This window comes from Falco peregrinus, chromosome 8 (genome assembly GCF_023634155.1).
Source record: "Falco peregrinus isolate bFalPer1 chromosome 8, bFalPer1.pri, whole genome shotgun sequence".
NCBI classification, from domain to species: domain Eukaryota; kingdom Metazoa; phylum Chordata; class Aves; order Falconiformes; family Falconidae; genus Falco; species Falco peregrinus.
The window spans coordinates 526,804-534,574 of NC_073728.1; positions in this window are offsets into that span (position 1 = coordinate 526,804).

A 7,771-nucleotide genomic window follows, 5' to 3' on the forward strand; every position below is an offset into this window, starting at 1 on the left:
ATTGATCCTTCTTTTCTGCAGCCACTAATTCTTCCCACTGACCGCAGGATGCCCCAGATTATGACCTCCAGAAACTTTGCGCTAGCCTTTCCTCTTCCTTTAGTTTTCCAGAGGGAGGCAACTGGGTGTCTGTTATTATCCCTCCCATGGCTGGAGCTCTCTGGTTAGGGGCTTAGGATGGTCTGTCAGTTGTCCAGGCTCTGCAGCCGCCGACTGCCTCTTGTACCAGGGAGATCCACCTTCATCTGGAAGCCAGAGCGGCCACCCAAGCTCAGCCCACCCCTCTCGCCCACCCACAACTCTCATCAAAATAGCTTTGGGGACCATGCTGAGTGCAGGAACGCGAAAGACCGGCCCTGCTTGTTTGCCCGTGATGTGACAGTCAAGCCACGGGATTTCATGTGGAAAACACCGAGGAAGTAAGAAGAAAGAGCAAGGAAAAGCAAATCTCTGAGACGGTAAGGTATTTTTCTGTTTGCTTTCCTTTTTTATCGTTAGTGTTTGTTGGGGGTTGCATTTTAGTCTGCAGGACTGTGTCGCAGCCCCCGGACACACAGGAGAAACAGACACTTAAGGCAAACAATGTTTGCCTCATTAGCTTGCCCTTCTCTTGAGTAAGTTCACAGACGGCTTGTAAGAAAATGTCAGCGTCCCACAGAATCTGTAGTATCTGAAGCAGGAAAACAAACTCCTCTTTTCTTGCTGGTGCTTAAAGACAGTGACAGTCCAAAAACTAATGCTCTCTTCCATTTGGCTTAATGCATATGTGGTACGTCTCTTTCAATAGTGGAGAAAAGTGATAATTTTATAGGGAGATCAAAGCTTCAGGCACACTTACTGCATGACTAGTTTTCTGCTCTTTCCAAAGCCACAGCTAGTCACAGTTGCAGTATCAGATGCATCATTCACCCTTCCACTTCCGTCTGCATCGGGACTTGCAAGCAGTGAGCTGCAGACACAGCATTTGCCGTGCACCGAGCTTCATGTCTTCTAGCACCACATCTCAGCATTCCCTTGCAGAGTTCTGCGAAGAACACGTGCACACCCACCAGCCCCGAGCCCAGCCATCTGCAGGAGGATAGCACAAGAGAAAGTCTAAGACCCTCTCTGACTCCCTTCCACCACTCAGAGGCAAATCACACCATCAGTCATCAGGGGCTGGTAAAGACTGAACTTTTCTTCATACCTTTACTTTGGTCCGTCTCCATTTTCTCTGCTGTTTATAAATTTGACATGTTGAGGCTACCGCTCATTTGTGATCAATACCTTTCACAGTGAAGTGACTAAGAATATAAATTTCTTGTGTCTGCCACCTACTACACTGTGCTTTACTACAGAGCAGGACATAAAACAAGTTTATGGTGCCATTTTATCACTAAGGACCAAGTGAAAGCAACCTGAGATGGGAGCTGTGAGAGAAAAGCAGAGCTTGTTTTATAAAGTATAGTTTATATTCTTACAGATTTGAGCATTACTTTTTCATGGCAATGAGGCTTTGGGTTTCTTGTGTTTCCAAATTAAAAATATGATGCACAAATGGGCCATACACCAAACTCCTCTGTAAATTTTGCTATGGCAAATGTCAAACAGGGACAATGGTAGGGAAAGTGTGTTTTCCTTTCGCTTTCAGGAGTAACAAGGGGCATATAAATACTTAACTACTTTTGGGTTTGGGACATTTTCAATAAGGAACACCTGGGGAACTAGTTCAGCTTCTTAACCCTAAGCACAAAGCAAGGAACAATTCCACGGTTAGAGCTCAGGCAGAAGAAAACAGAGCAAAGAGGCAAAGCCGCCCAGCAAGCCCCACTGTTCCGCAGGGGGCAAGGTGAGGTCTGCGGAGAGCAGCAGGAGCCACAGGCAGGTGCAGGCAGTGGTGCCTGGCAGGGGCGGCTGCATGGGCGACATCGGCCCTGGAAGGTGGGAGATCAGCAGGGCGAAGGTGGAAATAGTATCTCGACAAGGACAGAGGAGTAGGATTAATAGCAAGAGTGGGAAATGAGGATAGCCACCCTCCTTCAGTTTACAACATCAGGAGAGCTCCCAAGATCTGGTAGGGGCAGCAATGCAGCAACTGGGGAAGCGAGGAGGGGCTGCGTAGCAAGGGAAGAGCCAGCGCACCTGCTGGGAAGGGTACGGAGAGAGGGGCACATGCAGCTAGCAATTACTCAACTTCTCCTTCACAACTAGAAGGGTCCTGGTGGCCTCTCTGTGGCCCTCATTAGCAGGGAGGGATTTGGGAAGCATGCAGCTAGCAAAAGAAAGGACAGTCCGCAGGAGCAAACCATTCCCGTTCTGCTGAGCTCAGCAGCCACAGGGAAATCTTAGTTGCTTCCAAAGCTTTCAGTGAGCAGGAGCGTGCTGCGGCTGGACTAAGGCTTCCAAACAGAAATGACCTTACGTGTTTAAAACCTGTGTCTCAGCCTGAACTTTCTTGGCCTCAATATACAGCTGACGGGTCTTTTTGTAACTTTGCTGAGTGGGATATCATCAGTTAGGCACAACATCTGCTGTCGCTTAAGAAGAGAAGCTGTTCCAAGTGTCCTGAGGGGAGCAGACCATAAGAAATGGCTGCACGGTGTCTAACCCTGTGTCCTGTCGCCAGTCGTGGCCACCAGCAGGTGCCTGGGGATGCAAAGCCTCCAGTGACACCTCCTGGTATGCACTCTTGCCAAGAATGTGCAGCTTATGGACCTCTCCAGAGGGATTCAGGAAAATCTTTGCATTTAATAGCTCAACAGGATTTCCTGTCCATGCTTTTACACAGTGTCCTCTTGAGATCGTGTAAATGGCCATCATTCATAGCATCCTACAGCAAGGCTTTCCACCAGTTTAACTACATATTGTATAAAGATTCACCCGGTTTTGTTCAGTGTGAACTTGCCTCCTGCGAGCTTCATTGGCTGAACCCTAATTGTCCCACAGGGAAAGAAAATAAACAATAAACTTCTCTGGCTATTTATGCTTTTATATGCCTCTGTCACATATTGGAGCTTTTCTGGGCTGAAGAGTCCTGGTCTGCACAGTCTTCCTTCACATGGAAGATACTCCATACCCCTGATCTTTGCTGTTCTCCTATGAGCTTTTTCCCACTCTGTCTTTATGAGATGAGGCAAATAAAGCAACACATTTAATAACTGGGTGCAAAATACATCTAAACAGTTTCTCAGTTTTGTTAGCAGCTTCTGCAGTCCTTGACAGTTGCTCCATCCTGAATAACTTCATATTATTTGTAAAGATCGATACCTCATCTGTCATTGATACCTACTCCTAAGTTGCTCGTGAAGGCGAAAAACAGCCTTCTGACCATTTACTGAACGTTTACCCTTATCTTCTGTTCCCTGTCTTTTACCCAGTTATTTAACCATGCAACTGCCTTCCTCCTTATAATGTCTGAATTTCCTTAAGAGCCTTTGGTGAAGGACCTTGCCAAAAGCCTTCTGGAAAACCAGCAGTCAAGCCCCTATTAATATGCTTGTCAACTCCTAGAACCTGCAGGTTGGCGAGACAAGACTGCTCATCACAAAAGCCACACGAGTCTGGCTCAGTATCTATATAATGGTCCAAATCTGCATTAGATACAAATTAAATTTCTAATACAAAACCAAAAAGTCCCAGACATTTGATGTGCGGAAGGAAGAAGACAGAAACAGGGCAGTCAGTAATACTGTTGGAGAAGAGTGCTTCAGCAGAGATGGTGAAAAATTATGGAGGATTAAGAAATATTTCAGAGGGAAATAGAAGTAGCAGTGATGAAATTTAACTTGGAGTAAGTAAACACACATTAGCCTAAAATAATCCCATACTTCAATTACTGAGCACAATTACTGTGCTCTAAGTAGGCAGAACCTCTCCATAGGAGCAAACATAAATAGCAATATCGATTTCTGCCCAGCCTCCACCAGAAGTTAACAATACAGATAACGTCTTTTTTAAATGAGCAGAGGAAAATCAAACATATGACATCTTTATATTCTTCAATGCTACTGTTGTATTTGAAATTATTTGCTAAAGCAAAGATTTTAAGACAAAGGGACTAGCTGAAATGGTAGCAGGAAAAATAAGCTTTAGAGGTCCTTTTACTGTAATATTTAGCAGTGTCAATGGAGAGAAAGAAAAGGAAAGATGCAGCGTGTTTTACAGTTATTGGGAAATATATTTAACATGTGTAAGTAAACTGTGGGATTCACTGCTGCAGGAGGCAAAATATCTGTGATGACCTTGAATGATTAAATGACACATCCCAAAATATTGTGAAGGAAATCACATGGGCAAGGCCACAAACAGGAGTCAGAAAAAGATATTCCACATTAATCTGTAATATTAGAGAACTGACTAACAACAATAGGAATTACTGGTCCTTGAGGAACTTTTCACTGGATGGATCAGAACATGGTGTGTGTGGGGTGATTTTCCTTTTGAAAATTGCAAAGTAATAAATATGAAATGTAAAAAAATTTCTATTTTTCAAATGCTAACTTAATCCCCCCTAAATTATAGAAGCAGCTAAGCCAAGCAATGTGTGATCAGCCAGCTAGCTGTCTGCAATATTTATGGGTGTCATGGGAATAACAGTAAATGTCAGAACTGAATGTATGCTGTCATGGCCACTAATGCAAAGTCACAGCAACTTAATTCTTCCGGTCTTGTTAGTGATACAAGGCTTAAAATGGTTTTAAATGCATTTGGAGAGTTCTTCGTTAAAAACCTTATGAATGTCCAAATGCTGGCATGTTTAAAAGATTTTTGGAATAACGTATCATGCTAAACTGTCTGAGAATGGCTATGCATCATTGTAAGTATCAGCCTGGCTTATTCATCTCCCAGACACTGTGAATTTGGACAATGAAGCCAAATCCAGAATTCTCATTTTGTTGTACCTGCCCTGACTTCAGTGGAGGACCTTCCTGAGCATGATCACAGCATTAACTGAATACAGGAAATTAAGAACACATTCTGCGTGATGGTGAACGCCTTAACTTGGATTGATTTCAGAGGAAATTAACTTTAGGAAGAGCTAAGAATCCTCTAGGGATGACCTCTTTAAAAAAACCAACCACCAAACCAACCACGACCCCCCAGCCCCCGAAATACAAAATCAGACAAAATTCCTGACAATATGTATGTAGAAGTCCTGATTTGGTCATTCTACAACCTTGGCGAAGAGTGAGCTACCAACTCTTCCTTGAAGATGATCATACTCTGATCTCATAGCCATTGATACATGAGAGTTTCAAAGATGTGTAAAGAGAGCAATGAATTTCACTGCAACAATGATGTAGCCAGGAGATAGCTTTTAAGGACCAGATTATATGAGCATGTAACAAAGCCACTGACTTCCCTATTGTCATATTTTGTTCGCCATTTTACATATAGTCATATTACAATAACGGTAAGTTTTCATTTCTGTGATTGATTTGTGAGGAACAAAACTTTGGGTTTATCTTGCCTGAGGTAGTTCAGATACTTACCCACCTGGATCTGAAATATCTATGCTCTTACGATCCAGCCACTTGTCCTACATCTTGGGAACACTTCAAAATTTTTCCAAATTATTTCAAAAAAGATGATCTGTGTGAATGGATAATTACAAGAGACAGCCATGTAAGGCTTGTCCTACCCTTAAAACTTTTTGTATCAGAAGATGCTTATCTAGCCAAACTGCTTTGCAACTCAGGCTGACCAGAGCACACCCGTTGCTACCGTAGCTCAGCTGACAGATAGTATCTTATGAAGCTGCATTAGCTTGGTGGATTAGGACCACCAACTAAATTCCTGCGCTCTGCACCCCAAAATCATGATAGTAGTGCATGAATTTTTGGGAGCATGAATTTATAGAGCACTCGTCTTGATAAACATCAAAGTCATCAACCCTCTTTCCTCCACAGACAATGGAGTAGAGCCCTATGCTGGGAGCCCTCACCAGCATCTTCTGGTTCTCAAATGCTGACTTAGGGGGGCTGCCTGTCCTTGGAGCGAGTGTGCCCTGGGCTTGGGGGGTGTCACCTCAGTACCCTTCCTGCCCCCACCCCCACCCCCGCAGACTGCTCACCCATCAGACCCCAATTCACAGCACAGAAGGGTGCTGTCTGCATCCTGCTGACCCCACACCAGGGAACAGCAGGGAGTGAAATGAAACCGGTTTTATAGAGGGTGCAATTAAAGGAAGCAAGAAGTTCATCATCCCCCTTTAACAGGTGGTGAGTTTAGGTAAGCTGCTCTGATGACAGAACTGCTGTGCAGTTGGATAGCCACAGACTTCTGAACTTTGTGGAAGATAGGTCTTTGGTTTACATTTTGGTCACAAAGGATTTTTCTTCCCACTGACATACAGTCCTTGCCCTGACATACAGCAGACAAGCTAACAATAACATTTTTGTTCAGCTCTGCAGAATCAGTTTGCAAAATGTATAATTTACATTGTTAAGTTGGTAGGGTTTTTTTGTACTATATATATGTATAAGCAAGAGAAATGTAGAAAACTAGGAGGTTATTACAAAAGGTTGGAATGGAGGTTAAGTACTGGCAGAAGAGGATTATGAATTTCTGGCAAAGGCCCACCTTCTCGTCTGTACAATGGACAGATCTCTGGTGTCCCGCAGCAGGGAAGGAGAAAGAAAGCTAGCTGCAGAGAAAGGCACAGCTGTGAGAGAGGCAGACGCCAGAGAGTAACTGCCATGGTACATGGCAAATAGGGGCGTGCGGGCTAACAGCAATTTGAGTTCACATGGGTGAAAAAGAAGGAAAGCACTGAGTTCATATGTCAATGATACAAATTAGTAATAAGCTATTTGTTCTTGCAGCTCCCATCACCTTTGGCTAATAACAATCTTTGACGATTAAAGTAACAATTTAAAGTCCTCAGGACCAAATTTAACCCACTGACCAAGAAGTGGCAAATGAATCCACTCTTGTGGCTGAAGTCAAGAATGGCCAGTGGTACGAAAGGGACCGCTGTTTCTTTGTGTTAGTTTTAGGGAATCATGCTCTGCATTTCAGTTATGGACTACGTATTGCTGGCTCTGCCCTGAGTTACGGATGATACACTAAAAACCTCACCTGTCCCACCATCAGGTAGTCATGGTCTTCTGGCACTCTTGCTGCACAAGGAGAGAGAAACCCAAATTCATTTCACCGAAGTAATGCAAAAGACAACCTCAGGAATGCCAAGAAGAATTTATTGTGAAATGGACATTTTTCTGGATTTTTCAGATTTGCTTTACTTAAGTTTTAGCTGTTTACACTGAGCAACATAATTCTTAATAAGTTATTACCGAGGGGAAAAAAATTGCAAAGCGTCTTGGGAAGATGACAGCATGAGCTTACTAGAATCGTAGGCCATTAATTCCTTGGGTAAAGCAGCATCCTTCTGTGGTGCTGGATTTCAGCTTTGATGACAACATTGACAAAATTTCTGCTTCTGGTTTAATTTGAAGTGTGAAACTCTGTTAAGCAACCCCACCCAAACATAATTTTCCTCACTTCAGCTATGCAGAAGAGCAGAGGGATTTTGCTTTCAGTTTAAAAATAGGAACAGTTTCCCATCAGTTTATTCAATTTTGTTCCCTTTCTGGAACTTACTGCGCTTTTACTTGCCTTGGTGGTTAGGGGCTGTGCTGTAAACCAAAGCAATAAGGACGACTTTAGTTAAAGAAGAGGTTTGGTTTTGTACCTTCTTGCTAAGAAATCTTACGACAACTCCAAGATAATGTATTTTGAGGTCACAAAACACACAGGTGCTCAGTCTTCTCACTACTGTCTTGCTTTGAGG